The sequence below is a fragment of the Oreochromis aureus genome, linkage group 15, assembly GCF_013358895.1.
Source record: "Oreochromis aureus strain Israel breed Guangdong linkage group 15, ZZ_aureus, whole genome shotgun sequence".
Lineage (NCBI taxonomy): Eukaryota > Metazoa > Chordata > Actinopteri > Cichliformes > Cichlidae > Oreochromis > Oreochromis aureus.
Window position 1 is genome coordinate 20,854,058 of NC_052956.1, and position 23,178 is coordinate 20,877,235.

Genomic DNA, 23,178 nt, shown 5'->3' on the forward strand with positions numbered 1-23,178 from the left:
TGACCCAGCAGCATCAAGTTTAAGGAGATCAATAGTTTCTTCCTCCTTCCCCCTGTCTCCACCTTTCTTTCACCCCATCCTTCTTCTTCTCTCTCTGTCTCGCTCATCTTCTCTACCCTCACCTCTCACCTTTAACCCACTTCCTCCTAAAAATCCCCCCAAACTTTACTTGGGATGTTTGTGTCTTTTTTTAAAAACTCTATTCTGAATACATCTACTGAAATACAGAAATAAAATTGCCATAACTTGACCTCACGTTGCCTGCTTCTTTTCTTGTGTGTCTGTGGATGTAAAACAGTAACACACTTTCTGCTCTGTGTGTCTTTAATTGTAAATAAATGCAATATATCTTCATTTTAAAATGCAGTGCAAAAAACTTCTGCTGTAAATCTTTTTTTAGCAAAATGCTTTTTTTTTTTGCCCCTTCCTGATTTCTCATGTTTTTACATGTTTGTTCCACTTACATGTTTCCAATTTCAAATGTTAACACAGATGGTCAGAGTAAATACAGATTGTAGTTTTTAAATCATGATTTCATTTAGTTTGGGAAAAAAGCTCTCCAACTTTACCTCATGTGAAAAAGTAATTTCTTTCTAAACCTAATAAGTGTTTTTGTCATCTAGCAAGAACTGCATTCAAGCATTTGCAATAACTGGTGATGAGTGTTTTACAGCGCTGTGGAGGAAATTTGGTCCACTCTTCTTTGCAGAATTGTTTTAATTCGGCCACTTTGAGGGTTTTCCAGCATAGGCTGAGTTTTTTAGGTCATGCTAAATCATCTCAATCTGATTCCAGTCTGCACTTTGACCAGGTCAAAACCTCCATGTTGTTTTTTGAGCCATTCAGAGATGATCTTGCTGCTGTGTTTTGCATTATTGTCCTGGTGCACTTGAGCTTCAGGGCACATTAAATGAGACAAGTGAGGCCTTCAGGTTTTCCGCATTTTCTGGATTAAGGCCCTCATCGTGGTTCAATTCCCAAAGCATTTGAAATGCCTTTGTAACCCTTTCCAGACTGATAGAGTTCAGTGTTTCTTAGCTGTTTCTTTAGATGTCCACGATGTTGCTTTCTGAGATCTTTTAGTCAACTTCACTTTGTCAGACACGTTCTAGTTAAGTGATTTCTTGACTAAAATATTCTGGCCATATTCCGGCCTGGGTGTTGCTCATGAAGTCATCTCTATAAAAAATGTGATTAATCACTGTTGATTGTTGATTTAACACATTGGTGTAATTACTTTTTACACAGAGACAGAGGTTTGGACAGCTGTTTCCCTTTATTTGTATTTTTATTTGTATTTATTCAGGTTATCTTTGAAATATCTCAGTGTGACACTGATACTGAGTGTGGTAGGTTTTGAAAACAGCATCAGCACAGTACACAGCAAAGGGAAAGGAACAATTGTTCCTTTCAAATTTTATACAAAACATCCAATCACCTCGTAGGTTTCACTCTGTACTCACCACAGCGAGGACAGCATACAAGATGAAGATGTTGGCTATGGTGGGATTGCTGAGGTTCACGGCTGGCCTGAAGGCGTGTAGGTCAAAGGCAGCCTGCAAGGAGTCGTGTGTTGGACCACTGTGGCCATTTTTAAAAGACAGTATACTGTAACATACAGACACTGACCACAGAGAACATGTATTTAACGTAAACAACAAAGCACAAAAAGAAGAAAAAGAAACTTTGCTTTTGAGTTTTTGCCTTTATGCTTTTACAATAGCTGGACTGGCCAACGAGCATACCGGGCATATGCTGGTGGGCCGATGCTGAATTTTGTTTTTGCAGATGTTTTCTATCTTTCTTTCTTTTTTTTTCTTTTCTTTGTAACGTATAAACAATGAAAGGTGGGGTCAGTGTGTCACTATCAACTCTGGGCTGGACCAATTTCAGCCGAGGAGGTCGTTGATTTTATGTTGTATTTACTCAATGAAGGAAGCCACCTGACAGGGACAAGATACCGACAACATCCTGGGAGGGCTGCACTCACATCATATAACCACTCACATTGTATAACCACGCTTGCACAACACACTTTGTAACCATATATAGTAATTTCTCTTAATTAATACAGCAAAAGCTTTATGAATATTCATGTGTGTCAAGGGCGTAGATTTGGCATGGACGGAAGGGACATGTCCCCACCAATATCCAGCGATCATTGAGTTGTCTCCACCAATAAAAAACTCCAACAAGCAAAGAATCTCTTATGAGCAAGCACTAGGTGACAGTGGGAAGGAAAAACTGCATTTTAACAGGAAGAAACCTCCAGTAGAGCCAGGCTCTTTAATGATGCAGACTTTGGGAGAAAGAAGATAAAAGTTAGCGACATGTAGCAGTGGTATCTAAAAACATGGTGAGAAGAGGTCTGTGGAGACAAAATACTTCTTTTTGAAACCAGAGAGGTCGCCCCCTGATGGCCATTAGAAAGAAGGCAGGATTAGCCTCACTTTTAAGGTCTTGGCGTTTATTTTTTTTTTTTTTTTTACACTTTCTGCAGTCAGGACGTGGTGAGGCATTCTTTTCGTCCATAACACCAGTTTTTGTTCCCAAGTTCAACTTCTTGCTGATGTCGTGTAGTCTGAACCTGGCATTGGTCATTCACATTGGTCCTGGTGTTTTAGATACTTTATGTACTTTGCATTTAAGACCTGCAGCTAACAGCTCGAGTATTTTCTCTATCACGTCATTCCCTGAGATGGTCAAGTTACAGTCTAACATGTAAATGTTGGACAGTCCTGAACCCACAAAAATGTCCAGTGTGTAGTAAGATATAAGAGAGGAAAGAGTTAAGGCTACATTTCAGCATTAAGGTACTGATATCACTCTGATATGAATTAAGTTATTTAAAATTTCTGATGATTTCTGTCCGGTTACAGATCAAAACATTTAATGGTGTGTGGGTCATACTTTCTTTTTTTTTTTTTTTTAAGCCTCAGGTAAATATGATCGTTAATAGAGATTTGAATGGGTGAGATTTCCTGATATTTTCAGCAGTCATTTGCAGCATTTTGAGGAGTAATCTCCCAACAGGGAAAATTGCTTTGCAGGCATTAGTTGAACACAGTATACATATGATTATAAATGTTGTTGTTGTTGTCGATTTTTAAGCCCTGTGTGCAGACGTTTATTTTGAAGGTTTGTATTCTTAGAAACATTTGACCTGTTTAGACTTAAAGGGCTGAGTCCCAGCTTTTTCTTCAAAAAACAATTTCATTTCTCTTGTGCTCGTGTCCACCTGGATTTTTATCATTTTAACATTTTCTCTCTCTCTCTCATTTGACACTGAACTGGTCGTTTCACTACCTGCAAAAGGAGATCTGGAGAATGTATTTGGTTTCTGGTGTTTGCTTTAGCTTCACGTTGTGTGACGTCAGGCTTTTGTTCATTATCACATGCAGACTTGATTTTTTTTTAATCTGTTGTTTTCATGATTAAGCTGCAGTGTCTTTGGTGATTTTATGATTATTGTGTTGACGGTCTGTTGCTTTCCAATGCCTTTCTATTAGTGAATATTAAAGGAGAATTACACCAGTTTCAGGAATTCAAACCAAAGTCAGTCAGTCCTCTTTGAATATACACCACTTTTCCTTAAACGTCTCATACAGACATCACTGACATTTGTTTTTCATGGTGGTACACAACCACTAGAAATGACTGGAACTCAATCTGAATTCCTCAAAATGGTCGTCAATCTCCTTTAAAGGGTTTAAACATGTGAACCTCAGAAATGTATCTGTACAAAATATTGCTGATAATCTTTCCATTGCACATAGTTTACTTTGCATTTATATGCAATATTTAAATTTGTGGGGAAATCTGTTTTATTGTGTTAATATTATAATTATTGAGTAAAATGTAAATATTCCATTCTGGCAAACTGGCCGCTCGACATTTATATAAAAATCTCCCGAGCTTATGGATTAAGATGATATTAATGAGCAGCAGACTTTTAATAAACTATATTTGTTACACTTCTATTGTGAATAAAAAATCTTTTAATATGTGGTTTCTTTGGATTTGTACTGTGTTATTTTAATTTACAGAGCTGTTGTGGAATTTATTGAATTTGTTTATTGAATTTAAAATCTGTCCTAAAAATTTGTCTGGGCTGCGAACATAAAAGTACTTTCAGATTTAGAGTTCTAAACTTGTCTTTTCAGAATAAGAGCATGGTATTAATGCATTTATTGGGATACTTATTTAGATGGATCCACACTTTCAAACTTTTTACATCAAATTATGACAATCAGTTGCAGCAGAAATTGAATCTCACTAGAACAGGCAACATTTATTTAGGCTTCTGTCCAATTTTCGTGAGCCTGTGTGAACTGTGTAAATTGTAGCTTCTGTTTCCTGTTCTTGGCTGACAGGAGTGCCACCCAGTGTGGTCTTCTAGCCCATCTGCTTCAAGGTTTTGTGCATTCGTACATGCTCCTCAGCGTACCTAGAGTGTAACAAGTGGTTATTTATTGCCTTCCTATCATCTTGAAGCAGTCTGGCCATTCTCTGATGTCATCAAAGCATTATCACCCACTCTGTTTCCTCTTTTTCAGACCATACTTTCTAAACTGTAGACATAGTTGTGTGGCAAAGTCGCAGCAGTTTCTGAAATACTCGGACCAGCCCAACACCACCAACAACCGTCCCGCGTTCAATCATTTAAACCAACTTTCTTCCTGTTCCTCATGCTCCATTTGAGGTGTCTACATGTCTAAATGCTTTGAGTTGCAGACATATGGTTGGCTGACTAGGTGTTTGTCTGAAGGATCAGTTCAACTGGTATACCTAATAAAGTGGCTGTTATATTTGAGTCAGATTCACACACTGCTTATAACAGGTATACCACGCTGACATCACCCATGGGCTTTTGGACTTTGCGTTTTGAAGCTTCAACTTTACTGTTTTGTCGCCACAATGCTGGTGACTATATGTGGAAGAAATTTACGTTACTGTTATCTACTGTGGTTACACATATCTGCTAATTATTAGACTAATAAAATGCTGGAATTTGACTCAATGAAAAAACTCACACAAAATTCTCAAACTTTCTTTAGGAGGACCCCAGCACGCCTGCTTAAAGAAAAGTAAGTGTGCTGATGTGGATGCTTGCAGCGACTGCTGTATAGAGGCCATCCTGCTACACATGAAACACATCAGTGTCATAATTGTTAGTTTAGTCACGTGTTTGTTTATTATCCTTATTCTTTTATCTGGGACTCTTTGCAAACATCTCAGAGAGAGGAGACACCAGCATCTGAACAGAGACTCAAACCAGCAACCTGCAGCTCCCTGCTTGGCTGCTCCAGTTTTCTCCTCACTCATGTTGCCCACCAGTGATTTCTAGCTGGCCACCCACACAGCAGGCTAGAATATGCGCTGAGCCTCAGCACCATGGTTGCAATACTTGGACATGTTTTCTTTATTAAATAATGAACCAGACCCCAAAAAGTGAACAGCTGTTATTGCTAGGCAACGGGAGCAGCATTTGGTGATGCAGCACCTGACATTCCTGACCATGTGGGCGGAGCATGCATGAGATGGAATGTTTAGTAGAACTGTGCAACACAAGCACTTAGTTACAGCATTTTTCATTTTATCCAGACACAGCTAGAGACACATCTACAGCAGCATCTCTGTGCAGGACAAAAGACAGTTGAAGATAAAAACCATCGAAAACTTCACTTCACTTCTCTACAATAAGTTGGTTCTTTTCTTTAAAAGGCCAAAATGAATCAAGGGAGATCGAGAAGAGGATATGTGAGTGCTTCACCATACAGCACAGTGAAGTCGACGAGCCTTGAGAAGAATTTCAAATAATACAGGCTGAAAATATCAAATTAAAAGAAGAGGCAGAAAAATCAAGAGGAGAAGCTAAAAATTCAAAGTTTGAAACTGAAGTAGTATTGCAGGAATTACTGCATGTGGGTCTAAAACTTACAGGAGAGAAAATGGGAAAACAACAGGCAGAAAATGAGAATGAAAACATGAAGAAAGAACTGTTGGAAGCTGAAAAAGCATTGGAGGAAGAGAAAAGCACAGCAGAAGAAGCCAAAAATAAATATCAAACTGCAAAGAAGGAGGCAGAAAATGTGATGCAGGAATTACAGGAGGTGCAGGAAGCTTTTGAAGAGGAAAAAGGAAAATGCAGTCGGCAACACAAGAAGCTGAAAATGCAATGGCTGAAGCTGAAATACTGAGGAAGGAATTAGTGCATTTAAAGCAACAACTTGAAGAGGAGAAAAACGTAAACATGAGGCAGAAAATGAGATTGGAAATATGAAGAAAGATTTGTTGGAAACCCAAAAGTGTTGGAGGAAGAGAAAATTAAAATACAGGAAGCAAAGAAAGAAATGGAAAATACAAAGAGTTACACTCAAAACATTAAGAAGAAGTTGCTGGAAACACAGGAAGCACTTGAAAAAGAGACACATGGAAAATGGGAGGCAAACAGGAAAGTGAGACTCTGAAGAAAGAACTGATGAAAGTGCGAGAAGAAGTTGCAGAAGAGAAAATTGAGGTGAAGGTACTCAAGAAAGAAATGACAGGCTCTCCGGTGACCAAAAAAGACTGCAAGGATGCACTTAAAGAAATAAAAAGCAGAAAAGGAAGCTAAAGAGCTCCTCAAACACAAAGTGAAACTGGCCAAACAGCAGCTGAAAGAAAAATTTGAAGACGCCGAGGAGCAGCTCAAGAAAACCTTGAAGGAGCTGAAGACAAAAGAAAAGAAAGCGGAGAACAGGAGGGATTCTGGAGCAGACTGCTGAGAAAAAACTGACCCAGCAGCATCAAGTTTAAGGAGATCAATAGTTTCTTCCTCCTTCCCCTGTCTCCACCTTTCTTTCACCCCATCCTTCTTCTTCTCTCTCTGTCTCGCTCATCTTCTCTACCCTCACCTCTCACCTTTAACCCACTTCCTCTTAAAAATCCCCCAAACTTTACTTGGGATGTTTGTGTCTTTTTTAAAAACTCTATTCTGAATACATCTACTGAAATACAGAAATAAAATTGCCATAACTTGACCTCACGTTGCCTGCTTCTTTTCTTGTGTGTCTGTGGATGTAAAACAGTAACACACTTTCTGCTCTGTGTGTCTTTAATTGTAAATAAATGCAATATATCTTCATTTTAAAATGCAGTGCAAAAAACTTCTGCTGTAAATCTTTTTTAGCAAAATGCTTTTTTTTTTTTTGCCCTTCCTGATTTCTCATGTTTTTACATGTTTGTTCCACTTACATGTTTCCAATTTCAAATGTTAACACAGATGGTCAGAGTAAATACAGATTGTAGTTTTTTAAATCATGATTTCATTTAGTTTTGGGAAAAAGCTCTCCAACTTTACCTCATGTGAAAAAGTAATTTCTTTCTAAACCTAATAAGTGTTTTTTGTCATCTAGCAAGAACTGCATTCAAGCATTTGCAATAACTGGTGATGAGTGTTTTACAGCGCTGTGGAGGAAATTTGGTCCACTCTTCTTTGCAGAATTGTTTTAATTCGGCCACTTTGGAGGGTTTTCCAGCATAGGCTGAGTTTTTAGGTCATGCTAAATCATCTCAATCTGATTCCAGTCTGCACTTTGACCAGGTCAAAACCTCCATGTTGTTTTTGAGCCATTCAGAGATGATCTTGCTGCTGTGTTTTGCATTATTGTCCTGGTGCACTTGAGCTTCAGGGCACATTAAATGAGACAAGTGAGGCCTTCAGGTTTTCCGCATTTTCTGGATTAAGGCCCTCATCGTGGTTCGATTCCCAAAGCATTTGAAATGCCTTTGTAACCCTTTCCAGACTGATAGAGTTCAGTGTTTCTTAGCTGTTTCTTTAGATGTCCACGATGTTGCTTTCTGAGATCTTTTAGTCAACTTCACTTTGTCAGACACCTTCTAGTTAAGTGATTTCTTGACTAAAATATTCTGGCCATATTCCGGCCTGGGTGTTGCTCATGAAGTCATCTCTATAAAAAAATGTGATTAATCACTGTTGATTGTTGATTTAACACATTGGTGTAATTACTTTTTACACAGAGACAGAGGTTTGGACAGCTGTTTCCCTTTATTTGTATTTTTATTTGTATTTATTCAGGTTATCTTTGAAATATCTCAGTGTGACACTGATACTGAGTGTGGTAGGTTTTGAAAACAGCATCAGCACAGTACACAGCAAAGGGGAAAGGAACAATTGTTCCTTTCAAATTTTATACAAAACATCCAATCACCTCGTAGGTTTCACTCTGTACTCACCACAGCGAGGACAGCATACAAGATGAAGATGTTGGCTATGGTGGGATTGCTGAGGTTCACGGCTGGCCTGAAGGCGTGTAGGTCAAAGGCAGCCTGCAAGGAGTCGTGTGTTGGACCACTGTGGCCATTTTTAAAAGACAGTATACTGTAACATACAGACACTGACCACAGAGAACATGTATTTAACGTAAACAACAAAGCACAAAAAAGAAGAAAAAGAAACTTTGCTTTTGAGTTTTTGCCTTTATGCGCTTTTACAATAGCTGGACTGGCCAACGAGCATACCGGGCATATGCTGGTGGGCGATGCTGAATTTTTGTTTTGCAGATGTTTTTATCTATCTTTCTTTTTTTTCTTTTCTTTGTAACGTATAAACAATGAAAGGTGGGGTCAGTGTGTCACTATCAACTCTGGGCTGGACCAATTTCAGCCGAGGAGGTCGTTGATTTTATGTTGTATTTACTCAATGAAGGAAGCCACCTGACAGGGACAAGATACCGACAACATCCTGGGAGGGCTGCACTCACATCATATAACCACTCACATTGTATAACCACGCTTGCACAACACACTTTGTAACCATATATAGTAATTTCTCTTAATTAATACAGCAAAAGCTTTATGAATATTCATGTGTGTCAAGGGCGTAGATTTGGCATGGACGGAAGGGACATGTCCCCACCAATATCCAGCGATCATTGAGTTGTCTCCACCAATAAAAAACTCCAACAAGCAAAGAATCTCTTATGAGCAAGCACTAGGTGACAGTGGGAAGGAAAAACTGCATTTTAACAGGAAGAAACCTCCAGTAGAGCCAGGCTCTTTAATGATGCAGACTTTGGGAGAAAGAAGATAAAAGTTAGCGACATGTAGCAGTGGTATCTAAAAACATGGTGAGAAGAGGTCTGTGGAGACAAAATACTTCTTTTTGAAACCAGAGAGGTCGCCCCCTGATGGCCATTAGAAAGAAGGCAGGATTAGCCTCACTTTTAAGGTCTTGGCGTTATTTTTTTTTTTTTTTACACTTTCTGCAGTCAGGACGTGGTGAGGCATTCTTTCGTCCATAACACCAGTTTTTGTTCCCAAGTTCAACTTCTTGCTGATGTCGTGTAGTCTGAACCTGGCATTGGTCATTCACATTGGTCCTGGTGTTTTAGATACTTTATGTACTTTGCATTTAAGACCTGCAGCTAACAGCTCGAGTATTTCTCTATCACGTCATTCCCTGAGATGGTCAAGTTACAGTCTAACATGTAAATGTTGGACAGTCCTGAACCCACAAAAATGTCCAGTGTGCAGTAAGATATAAGAGAGGAAAGAGTTAAGGCTACATTTCAGCATTAAGGTACTGATATCACTCTGATATGAATTAAGTTATTTAAAATTTCTGATGATTTCTGTCCGGTTACAGATCAAAACATTTAATGGTGTGTGGGTCATACTTTCTTTTTTTTTTTTTAAGCCTCAGGTAAATATGATCGTTAATAGAGATTTGAATGGGTGAGATTTCCTGATATTTTCAGCAGTCATTTGCAGCATTTTGAGGAGTAATCTCCCAACAGGAAAATTGCTTTGCAGGCATTAGTTGAACACAGTATACATATGATTATAAATGTTGTTGTTGTTGTCGATTTTTAAGCCCTGTGTGCAGACGTTTATTTTGAAGGTTTGTATTCTTAGAAACATTTGACCTGTTTAGACTTAAAGGGCTGAGTCCCAGCTTTTTCTTCAAAAACAATTTCATTTCTCTTGTGCTCGTGTCCACCTGGATTTTTATCATTTTAACATTTTCTCTCTCTCTCATTTGACACTGAACTGGTCGTTTCACTACCTGCAAAAGGAGATCTGGAGAATGTATTTGGTTTCTGGTGTTTGCTTTAGCTTCACGTTGTGTGACGTCAGGCTTTTGTTCATTATCACATGCAGACTTGATTTTTTTTTAATCTGTTGTTTTCATGATTAAGCTGCAGTGTCTTTGGTGATTTTATGATTATTGTGTTGACGGTCTGTTGCTTTCCAATGCCTTTCTATTAGTGAATATTAAAGGAGAATTACACCAGTTTCAGGAATTCAAACCAAAGTCAGTCAGTCCTCTTTGAATATACACCACTTTTCCTTAAACGTCTCATACAGACATCACTGACATTTGTTTTCATGGTGGTACACAACCACTAGAAATGACTGGAACTCAATCTGAATTCCTCAAAATGGTCGTCAATCTCCTTTAAAGGGTTTAAACATGTGAACCTCAGAAATGTATCTGTACAAAATATTGCTGATAATCTTTCCATTGCACATAGTTTACTTTGCATTTATATGCAATATTTAAATTTTGTGGGGAAATCTGTTTTATTGTGTTAATATTATAATTATTGAGTAAAATGTAAATATTCCATTCTGGCAAACTGGGCGCTCGACATTTATATAAAAATCTCCCGAGCTTATGGATTAAGATGATATTAATGAGCAGCAGACTTTTAATAAACTATATTTGTTACACTTCTATTGTGAATAAAAATCTTTTAATATGTGGTTTCTTTGGATTTGTACTGTGTTATTTTAATTTACAGAGCTGTTGTGGAATTTATTGAATTTGTTTATTGAATTTAAAATCTGTCCTAAAAATTTGTCTGGGCTGCGAGAACATAAAAGTACTTTCAGATTTAGAGTTCTAAACTTGTCTTTTCAGAATAAGAGCATGGTATTAATGCATTTATTGGGATACCTATTTAGATGGATCCACGCTTTCAAACTTTTTACATCAAATTATGACAATCAGTTGCAGCAGAAATTGAATCTCACTAGAACAGGCAACATTTATTTAGGCTTCTGTCCAATTTTCGTGAGCCTGTGTGAACTGTGTAAATTGTAGCTTCTGTTTCCTGTTCTTGGCTGACAGGAGTGCCACCCAGTGTGGTCTTCTAGCCCATCTGCTTCAAGGTTTTGTGCATTCGTACATGCTCCTCAGCGTACCTAGAGTGTAACAAGTGGTTATTTATTGCCTTCCTATCATCTTGAAGCAGTCTGGCCATTCTCTGATGTCATCAAAGCATTATCACCCACTCTGTTTCCTCTTTTTCAGACCATACTTCTCTAAACTCTAGACATAGTTGTGTGGCAAAGTCGCAGCAGTTCAGCAGTTTCTGAAATACTCGGACCAGCCCAACACCACCAACAACCGTCCCGCGTTCAATCATTTAAACCAACTTTCTTCCTGTTCCTCATGCTCCATTTGAGGTGTCTACATGTCTAAATGCTTTGAGTTGCAGACATATGGTTGGCTGACTAGGTGTTTGTCTGAAGGATCAGTTCAACTGGTATACCTTATAAAGTGGCTGTTATATTTGAGTCAGATTCACACAAGGCTTATAACAGGTATACCACGCTGACATCGCCCATGGGCTTTTGGACTTTGCGTTTTGAAGCTTCAACTTTACTGTTTTGTCGCCACAATGCTGGTGACTACACTGTTAGACATTTTATTGTATTTTTACAGTAACTTACTGGCAACACTATTGCCAGTAAGTTACTGTAATTACTGATCTACAGTATCTTTACTGTTGTGATGTTTTACAGTTCAACCACTTTACTGTAAACATATATTACAGTATAACAGCTTTACTGTAAATGTTGTTTGTGGTAATGCAGCGTTACTGTAAACGTGGTTTACAGTTAGAAAGACTTACCGTGATTAAGTTTTATAGTATCACTGTACTGCAAATGTGGTTTATGGTATAACACTGTAATTGTGTACAGTATAATTTGTTTAGACTGTAATTGTGTTTTACAGCATATAAAATAATATTAACATTCATATTCAATATAAGAACATTTACAAAAACAATATAATTGAATAAAGTAGTCTCAGAATAGTGAATTAAACCAACATTTATTGTTGATAATTTTTTTAACAAGAAAAACATTTTTCAACTGAATAAAAACAATGTCAATAACCAAAATAAATAGAAGCGTACATGAAAACTACACAGTCCTTCACCTTTCTGTGTCTGATTTTTTAAGGAAAACAGTTTTTCATTCCACTAAAAACAGGACAAACCCACCAGCATGAACATTAAATAAACTATTACAATTGTAAAACAAAAATCATTTACAAAATGTAATAATTATCAGTGGGTCTCAGGAAATAGAAAGTGACATGGGATTTAGATTTCCGTTACCAGGATGGTAGTCAGCGTAGTCTTCATCACCACCTGTCAAAGACACATCATCAATATTCATGTTTGCTCAGGTTATTCACTTTTTCACATCTGTCTGAGATCATTCATACTGTTGTATGGATGTGTGTACAGTATGTACAGTTAAGCCCATAATTATTCATACCCTGGCAAATTTTGACTTAAAGTTACTTTTATTCAACTAGCAAGTTATTTTTGACTGGAAATGACACAGGCATCTCACAAAAGATAATAAGATGATGTACAAGACGCATCATTATGAAAAAAAAATATTTCTCAGCTTTTATTTACATTTGAGCAAAAAGTATCATGTCCAGAATTATTCATACCCTTTACAAACTGTCACAGTCTCTAGGAAAATCCAAAGTTCCATCCATTCCAAATAGTCAAAGCTGTTCTAAAGCATCCTAATTAACCTGATTAATTGGAAATAGCTGTTTTGATCAACTATACAGGTGAAAAACAGCAGCTCTCTGCAGGTGGTTTGTGGACAGTCATGGCTAAGACAAAGGAACTCAGTGAGGACCTGCAGCTGTGCATTGTGGCTGCTCACAAGTGAGGAATGGGCTACAAGGCCATATCCAAATGTTTTCAAGTTCCAGTGGCTACAGTGCAAAGTATTATTAAAACATACAAGATGTTCCGCACTGTGGAAAATCTCAGAGGACGTTGTCGGAAGCCAAAAGTGAAACCTGTGCTGGCCAGGAGAATAGTGAGAGAGGTGAAAAAGAATCCAAGGATCACCACCAAGGCCATTCTGGTGAATCTGGGCTCTGCTGGTGGCAATGTCTCAAGGCAGACAGTCCAACGGACACTGCTGGGTTCCACGGATGCAGACCAAGGAAAACGCCACTTCTCCAGGCACTTCTAAGGCATGCAAAAGCTCATTTGGCCTTTGCAAATGCTCATCTGGACAAAGAAGAAGGTTTCTGGTCTTCAGTGTTATGGTCAGATGAAACAAAAATTGAATTATTTGGTCACAATGATGTTGCCTTCATTTGGCATAAAAATGGAGAAGCTTCAACCCAAAGAACACCATCCCCACTGTCAAACATGGTGGTGGGAACCTAATGCTTTGGGGTGTTTTTAGCCAATGGACCAGGGAACCTAATCACAGTAAACAGCACCATGAAAAAAGAGCAATACATGAAGATTCTCAACAACAACATCAGGCAGTCTGCAGAAAAACTTGGCCTTGGGAACCAGTGGACATTTTAGCACGACAATGACCCAAAACATACAGCAAACGTGGTGAAGAAATGGTTAGCAGACAACAACATTAACGTTTTGCAGTGGCCTAGCCAGAGTCCTGACTTGAATCAATTGAGAATCTGTGGAGGAGCTAAAGATCAGGGTGATGGCAAGAAGACCCTCCAACCTGAAAGATCTGGAGCTCATTGCTAAAGATGAATGGGCAAAATGCCTGTGGAGACATGCAAAAGCTGGTCTGCAATTATAGGAAGCGTTTGATTGCTGTAATAGCCAATAAAGGCTTTTTTCTATTGATTATTGAAAAGGGTATGAATAATTCTGGACATGATACTTTTGCTAAAATATAAATAAAACCTGAGAAATATTTTTCCACAATGCCTCTTGTACATCGTCTTATTATCTTTGGGAGACACCTGTGTCATTTCTGCTCAAAAATAACTTGCTTGTTGAACAAAAGTAATTTTAAGTCAAAATTTGGCAGGGTATGAATAATTATGGGCTTAACTGTATATAATTATCAGCTATGTAAAAGATATTATCATCTCTGTATTCTTACCTAGTTGGAAGTCCTCCAGAGAGCCGCTGGAGGAAGGTGGTGATCCGAGGGCTGATGCTTGTAACCTTCCTCTTTACGACACGACCTGTCTTGCGGCTTGTACCAAGTTTTGCAGGGCATTTTGTTCCCATGTCTGGATCCTCACAAAGAACCTTTTAACGGAAAAAGGCTGCTTTAATTTCAAAATTAAAACATACATTACAGCAATCACCTACATGTTTCTGCAACTGTAGTCAAGCTATCACATATATTTCATTCTTAAATGGTGTAAGCTTTAATGGTGTAAAGTATTTACCTCTGTATCATCTCCAGTGTGATGGACGCTGACTCCTGATACTCAAGGTTGAAAACGTAGTATGACGCAAAGAAGACAGCAAGGGTGCTGCCAAAGTCGTGCATCTGCTCAGGCTCATAAAATATCTTGCCCTCCAAACTGATCATCCAGCGGCTTGCAGACATAAAATTATTCCCTAAAAACAGACAAGAGTCCAATAAGACAATGTGCTCACCCTTACAAATAAGGTTTCCACAAGAATGCTGGATAGCAGGCCTCACACTGTACAAAAATAGAATCCACACGGTTTGCTCCTATTTCTCTTATTATTTATTATGTAATGAAAATTATGATCAATTACAGGAAAAAACTGCCTAATGTTTTGGCATTTTGGCCTGTGCTGAAATGTTAGGCTGTTTTTTCCTGTTGGTCATTGTGTATAATAAATAATAAGAGGAACAGCAGCAAACTGTGTATTCTATTTTTATACAATATAAAACAGACAAACCCCTGTTAATTAGCTGTGTGCTGATGTTTCTTCATATGATAACAAAATTGTCTTAATTCTGAACTACAAACACCACAAAATTTACACCTGTACATGGCTGCATGTGTGTGAATTTGACTTAACTTTAATTTGCAAAAGAGCATGGCAACAACACAACAGTGACTGAAAAACATCTCAATCTATTATCTGTTTGTTGTATTATTAAAGAAGGATCTACATTGCTTGGGTTGTATCAAAAATGGGAAAAAGTTAAAAGAAAAACTATCTATAGATCAATGTTATTAACTTAAACCATGCAGACCCTGAAACACTGGAGGAAAAATTTTGGAGGGTCTGTCAAGCTGACGTTAAACCCTGAACAATGGCACTGCGACTAACTGCGACTAATTTACAGACCACTACACTGTCTTGCTTTTTAAATGGAACCTATGAAACAATAAACCACAGTTGAGATTAGAGCAGGCTAACCTGCATGAGAAACTTCAAAACTGGGTTAGATTGTTTTAGCAGTCTTTAAATTTCAAAAAAATGTTGTCTAACTTTATTCTCACTAAATATGTCTTTTTACCTGCTGTTTTGTCTTGTCTCTCAAAGAACTGAGGCTACATCACAATGTCAGCTTGGCCAGCAAGGGCAGGAGGACAGCAATGCACCACACTGGGCGGGAAAAGACAGAGAGACAATTGTTAATTTAATGTTGCATTTCTTTAACCCTTGAAAATATATTTACATAAGTAAATAAAAGAAAAAAAAAAAACACAACCCATCTTTTCCAGAATAATTCATCTAATTGCTCTTTTGACCAGCCTAACACAGGCGTTACATGGATTTCCTATGAAAAAGACCCTGGAAGACGTTGTATTAAAGGAAAAAAAACATGCTCCCCTTCCCACTTAAAAAAAAATAATAAATATTAAACTTAGGTTGGAGTTCCTCACGCCACCAACATAATGTTATATTAACTATTTAATGTTGTGTACTGCAGCCCACACAAAATTAGATAAAGCAGGCTAACCTACATGAGCAAGCTCAAAACTGGATAAGATTGTTTTAGCAGTCTCTAAATTTCCCAAAAAAAAAGTTGTCTTTCTTTATTCTCATTAAATGTGTATTTTTACCTGCTGCTTTGTCTTGTCTTCCAAAGAGCTGAAGCTAAATGTGCCACTGTTAGCATGGCCAGCTTCTCAATAGTCATAGAACAGAAGCGCAGGAGGACAATGCACCACACTCGGCGGGAAAAAGACAAAGACTGTGTTGCGCCTGTGTTCCTCGCCTCTCCCCGTGGAAAATATATATCTAAATATATATTTAAATAAGAAAAAAAAAAACACACACAACCTATTTTTTCCAGAATAATTCAGCTAATGTGCTATTTCGACCAAGCTAACACCGAGTTTAAGCCCCCTCACACACACAAAAATATATATGCTCTTAAAATGAATAAACAAGTATGTTAGGTAGGAGAGTCGTTTGCATTACCTTATGACGTCCCGTTTGCAGTTTCCACACAGAGGTCCAACAATAACGAGGTGCAAAATCTTTTGTCCTCTCGAGCATATCCTAACGAACAGCTAACAAAGTTGGCCTGTCTTTCCTCTCCTGTCAATCACTGGATCACAGGTCATGTCAGTCAGGATATGGAGTGGTGGTTGGTAGAGGTAGGTAGGTGGGTGGGTGGGCGGGGCCAGCATGCATTCAGTGTGTGTTTCACTAAGTTGGGTTGACTAGTTCCCAGAAGAGTTCTGTACATGTTGCACGTTCAGTAAATGAGCAATTCAGTTACTGCTCGACTGAGAAGCCTCCGCCAAATTATTACAATATTCTTCACTACTTGTCACAAGTACAAAATTAAACAAAACAGACAGCAGCAACAGCCTAAGTGAAATCAAGTCCCCTAAAAAGTCAAAACCATAATACTTTCACTGGTATCATACTGACAAATGGCATAGGTTGGAGGAAAATCTGGAAATGGTTAGCAGTGAAAGAGTTAAAATGTAATGCACTATTGCAACCAACCACTGAAAGAGTAAAAATACACAAACAGTATGATGAACCATTCAAATCACATAATACAGTAGCACTACTGCTAATGTGTTAACGTGTAGGTATAACTACTACCGCAATTTTAAAAAATACAGTAAGTTACTGTAAATAACCTTAATATACCCATAATGCATAGCAAATTACAGTAATTAACTGTAGAAATGTTTTCAGGTAAGTTACTGGGCATTTTGTGGTATTTTACTGTGAAAAATACAGCAAAGGTTAACAGTGTATATGTGGAAGAAATTTACGTTACTGTTATCTACTGTGGTTACACATATCTGCTAATTATTAGACTAATAAAATGCTGGAATTTGACTCAATGAAAAAAACTCACACAAAATTCTCAAACTTTCTTTAGGAGGACCCCAGCACGCCTGCTTAAAGAAAAGTAAGTGTGCTGATGTGGATGCTTGCAGCGACTGCTGTATAGAGGCCATCCTGCTACACATGAAACACATCAGTGTCATAATTGTTAGTTTAGTCACGTGTTTGTTTATTATCCTTATTCTTTTATCTGGGACTCTTTGCAAACATCTCAGAGAGGAGACACCAGCATCTGAACAGAGACTCAAACCAGCAACCTGCAGCTCCCTGCTTGGCTGCTCCAGTGTTCTCCTCACTCATGTTGCCCACCAGTGATTTCTAGCTGGCCACCACACAGCAGGCTAGAATATGCACTGAGCCTCAGCACCATGGTTGCAATACTTGGACATGTTTTCTTTATTAAATAATGAACCAGACCCCAAAAAGTGAACAGCTGTTATTGCTAGGCAACGGGAGCAGCATTTGGTGATGCAGCACCTGACATTCCTGACCATGTGGGCGGAGCATGCATGAGATGGAATGTTTAGTAGAACTGTGCAACACAAGCACTTAGTTACAGCATTTTTCATTTTATCCAGACACAGCTAGAGACACATCTACAGCAGCATCTCTGTGCAGGACAAAAGACAGTTGAAGATAAAAAACCATCGAAAACTTCACTTCACTTCTCTACAATAAGTTGGTTCTTTTCTTTAAAAGGCCAAAATGAATCAAGGGAGATCGAGAAGAGGATATGTGAGTGCTTCACCATACAGCACAGTGAAGTCGACGAGCCTTCGAGAAGAATTTCAAATAATACAGGCTGAAAATATCAAATTAAAAGAAGAGGCAGAAAAATCAAGAGGAGAAGCTAAATATTCAAAGTTTGAAACTGAAGTAGTATTGAAGGAATTACTGCATGTGGGTCTAAAACTTAAAGGAGAGAAAATGGGAAAACAACAGGCAGAAAATGAGAATGAAAACATGAAGAAAGAACTGTTGGAAGCTGAAAAAGCATTGGAGGAAGAGAAAAGCACAGCAGAAGAAGCCAAAAATAAATATCAAACTGCAAAGAAGGAGGCAGAAAATGTGATGCAGGAATTACAGGAGGTGCAGGAAGCTTTTGAAGAGGAAAAAAGGAAAATGCAGTCAGCAACACAAGAAGCTGAAAATGCAATGGCTGAAGCTGAAATACTGAGGAAGGAATTAGTGCATTTAAAGCAACAACTTGAAGAGGAGAAAAAACATAAACATGAGGCAGAAAATGAGATTGGAAATATGAAGAAAGATTTGTTGGAAACCCAAAAAGTGTTGGAGGAAGAGAAAATTAAAATACAGGAAGCAAAGAAAGAAATGGAAAATACAAAGAGTTACACTCAAAACATGAAGAAGAAGTTGCTGGAAACACAGGAAGCACTTGAAAAGAGACACATGGAAAATGGGAGGCAAAACAGGAAAGTGAGACTCTGAAGAAAGAACTGATGAAAGTGCGAGAAGAAGTTGCAGAAGAGAAAATTGAGGTGAAGGTACTCAAGAAAGAAATGACAGGCTCTCCGGTGACCAAAAAAGACTGCAAGGATGCACTTAAAGAAATAAAAAAGCAGAAAAAGGAAGCTAAAGAGCTCCTCAAACACAAAGTGAAACTGGCCAAACAGCAGCTGAAAGAAAAATTTGAAGACGCCGAGGAGCAGCTCAAGAAAACCTTGAAGGAGCTGAAGACAAAAGAAAAGAAAGCGGAGAACAGGAGGGATTCTGGAGCAGACTGCTGAGAAAAAACTGACCCAGCAGCATCAAGTTTAAGGAGATCAATAGTTTCTTCCTCCTTCCCCTGTCTCCACCTTTCTTTCACTCCATCCTTCTTCTCTCTCTCTGTCTCGCTCATCTTCTCTACCCTCACCTCTCACCTTTAACCCACTTCCTCCTAAAAATCCCCCCAAACTTTACTTGGGATGTTTGTGTCTTTTTTTAAAAACTCTATTCTGAATACATCTACTGAAATACACAAATAAAATTGCCATAACTTGACCTCATGTTGCCTGCTTCTTTTCTTGTGTGTCTGTGGATGTAAAACAGTAACACACTTTCTGCTCTGTGTGTCTTTAATTGTAAATAAATGCAATATATCTTCATTTTAAAATGCAGTGCAAAAAACTTCTGCTGTAAATCTTTTTTAGCAAAATGCTTTTTTTTTTTGCCCCTTCCTGATTTCTCATGTTTTTACATGTTTGTTCCACTTACATGTTTCCAATTTCAAATGTTAACACAGATGGTCAGAGTAAATACAGATTGTAGTTTTTTAAATCATGATTTCATTTAGTTTGGGAAAAAAGCTCTCCAACTTTACCTCATGTGAAAAAGTAATTTCTTTCTAAACCTAATAAGTGTTTTTGTCATCTAGCAAGAACTGCATTCAAGCATTTGCAATAACTGGTGATGAGTGTTTTACAGCGCTGTGGAGGAAATTTGGTCCACTCTTCTTTGCAGAATTGTTTTAATTCGGCCACTTTGGAGGGTTTTCCAGCATAGTTTTTTAGGTCATGCTAAATCATCTCAATCTGATTCCAGTCTGCACTTTGACCAGGTCAAAACCTCCATGTTGTTTTTTGAGCCATTCAGAGATGATCTTGCTGCTGTGTTTTGCATTATTGTCCTGGTGCACTTGAGCTTCAGGGCACATTAAATGAGACAAGTGAGGCCTTCAGGTTTTCCGCATTTTCTGGATTAAGGCCCTCATCGTGGTTCGATTCCCAAAGCATTTGAAATGCCTTTGTAACCCTTTCCAGACTGATAGAGTTCAGTGTTTCTTAGCTGTTTCTTTAGATGTCCACGATGTTGCTTTCTGAGATCTTTTAGTCAACTTCACTTTGTCAGACACGTTCTAGTTAAGTGATTTCTTGACTAAAATATTCTGGCCATATTCCGGCCTGGGTGTTGCTCATGAAGTCATCTCTATAAAAAAATGTGATTAATCACTGTTGATTGTTGATTTAACACATTGGTGTAATTACTTTTTACATAGAGACAGAGGTTTGGACAGCTGTTTCCCTTTATTTGTATTTTTATTTGTATTTATTCAGGTTATCTTTGAAATATCTCAGTGTGACACTGATACTGAGTGTGGTAGGTTTTGAAAACAGCATCAGCACAGTACACAGCAAAGGGGAAAGGAACAATTGTTCCTTTCAAATTTTATACAAAACATCCAATCACCTCGTAGGTTTCACTCTGTACTCACCACAGCGAGGACAGCATACAAAATGAAGATGTTGGCTATGGTGGGATTGCTGAGGTTCACGGCTGGCCTGAAGGCGTGTAGGTCAAAGGCAGCCTGCAAGGAGTCGTGTGTTGGACCACTGTGGCCATTTTTAAAAGACAGTATACTGTAACATACAGACACTGACCACAGAGAACATGTATTTAACGTAAACAACAAAGCACAAAAAGAAGAAAAAGAAACTTTGCTTTTGAGTTTTTGCCTTTATGCGTTTTACAATAGCTGGACTGGCCAACGAGCATACCGGGCATATGCTGGTGGGCCGATGCTGAATTTTGTTTTGCAGATGTTTTTATCTATCTTTCTTTTTTTTCTTTTCTTTGTAACGTATAAACAATGAAAAGTGTGGGGTCAGTGTGTCACTATCAACTCTGGGCTGGACCAATTTCAGCCGAGGAGGTCGTTGATTTTATGTTGTATTTACTCAATGAAGGAAGCCACCTGACAGGGACAAGATACCGACAACATCCTGGGAGGGCTGCACTCACATCATATAACCACTCACATTGTATAACCACGCTTGCACAACACACTTTGTAACCATATATAGTAATTTCTCTTAATTAATACAGCAAAAAGCTTTATGAATATTCATGTGTGTCAAGGGCGTAGATTTGGCATGGACGGAAGGACATGTCCCCACCAATATCCAGCGATCATTGAGTTGTCTCCACCAATAAAAACTCCAACAAGCAAAGAATCTCTTATGAGCAAGCACTAGGTGACAGTGGGAAGGAAAAGCTGCATTTTAACAGGAAGAAACCTCCAGTAGAGCCAGGCTCTTTAATGATGCAGACTTTGGGAGAAAGAAGATAAAAGTTAGCGACATGTAGCAGTGGTATCTAAAAACATGGTGAGAAGAGGTCTGTGGAGACAAAATACTTCTTTTTGAAACCAGAGAGGTCGCCCCTGATGGCCATTAGAAAGAAGGCAGGATTAGCCTCACTTTTAAGGTCTTGGCGTTATTTATTATTTTTTTACACTTTCTGCAGTCAGGACGTGGTGAGGCATTCTTTCGTCCATAACACCAGTTTTTGTTCCCAAGTTCAACTTCTTGCTGATGTCGTGTAGTCTGAACCTGGCATTGGTCATTCACATTGGTCCTGGTGTTTTAGATACTTTATGTACTTTGCATTTAAGACCTGCAGCTAACAGCTCGAGTATTTTCTCTATCACGTCATTCCCTGAGATGGTCAAGTTACAGTCTAACATGTAAATGTTGGACAGTCCTGAACCCACAAAAATGTCCAGTGTGCAGTTAGATATAAGAGAGGAAAGAGTTAAGGCTACATTTCAGCATTAAGGTACTGATATCACTCTGATATGAATTAAGTTATTTAAAATTTCTGATGATTTCTGTCCGGTTACAGATCAAAACATTTAATGGTGTGTGGGTCATACTTTCTTTTCTTTTTTTTTAAGCCTCAGGTAAATATGATCGTTAATAGAGATTTGAATGGGTGAGATTTCCTGATATTTTCAGCAGTCATTTGCAGCATTTTGAGGAGTAATCTCCCAACAGGGAAAATTGCTTTGCAGGCATTAGTTGAACACAGTATACATATGATTATAAATGTTGTTGTTGTTGTCGATTTTTAAGCCCCTGTGTGCAGGCGTTTATTTTGAAGGTTTGTATTCTTAGAAACATTTGACCTGTTTAGACTTAAAGGGCTGAGTCCCAGCTTTTTCTTCAAAAAAAAAAATTTCATTTCTCTTGTGCTCGTGTCCACCTGGATTTTTATCATTTTAACATTTTCTCTCTCTCTCATTTGACACTGAACTGGTCGTTTCACTACCTGCAAAAGGAGATCTGGAGAATGTATTTGGTTTCTGGTGTTTGCTTTAGCTTCACGTTGTGTGACGTCAGGCTTTTGTTCATTATCACATGCAGACTTGATTTTTTTTAATCTGTTGTTTTCATGATTAAGCTGCAGTGTCTTTGGTGATTTTATGATTATTGTGTTGGCGGTCTGTTGCTTTCCAATGCCTTTCTATTAGTGAATATTAAAGGAGAATTACACCAGTTTCAGGAATTCAAACCAAAGTCAGTCAGTCCTCTTTGAATATACACCACTTTTCCTTAAACGTCTCATACAGACATCACTGACATTTGTTTTTCATGGTGGTACACAACCACTAGAAATGACTGGAACTCAATCTGAATTCCTCAAAATGGTCGTCAATCTCCTTTAAAGGGTTTAAACATGTGAACCTCAGAAATGTATCTGTACAAAATATTGCTGATAATCTTTCCATTGCACATAGTTTACTTTGCATTTATATGCAATATTTAAATTTTGTGGGGAAATCTGTTTTATTGTGTTAATATTATAATTATTGAGTAAAAATGTAAATATTCCATTCTGGCAAACTGGCCGCTCGACATTTATATAAAAATCTCCCGAGCTTATGGATTAAGATGATATTAATGAGCAGCAGACTTTTAATAAACTATATTTGTTACACTTCTATTGTGAATAAAAATCTTTACTATGTGGTTTCTTTGGATTTGTACTGTGTTATTTTAATTTACAGAGCTGTTGTGGAATTTATTGAATTTGTTTATTGAAT

The 23,178-nt window shown here is 38.0% G+C and overlaps 2 long non-coding RNA genes across 2 annotated transcripts; both read right to left on the bottom strand.

The window, feature by feature from the left end:
- Positions 1-12,237: 12,237 nt before the first annotated feature.
- On the bottom strand, positions 12,238-15,604 carry LOC120433282. Its single transcript, XR_005608457.1, has 4 exons — positions 15,553-15,604; positions 14,498-14,672; positions 14,203-14,354; positions 12,238-12,449 (listed from the first exon to the last, which is right to left on the bottom strand). It is a non-coding gene; the product is annotated as an uncharacterized LOC120433282 (long non-coding RNA).
- A 2-nt stretch (positions 15,605-15,606) lies between these two features.
- Positions 15,607-16,818, bottom strand: LOC120433283. Its single transcript, XR_005608459.1, has 3 exons — positions 16,464-16,818; positions 16,103-16,280; positions 15,607-15,641 (listed from the first exon to the last, which is right to left on the bottom strand). It is a non-coding gene; the product is annotated as an uncharacterized LOC120433283 (long non-coding RNA).
- Positions 16,819-23,178: the final 6,360 nt, after the last annotated feature.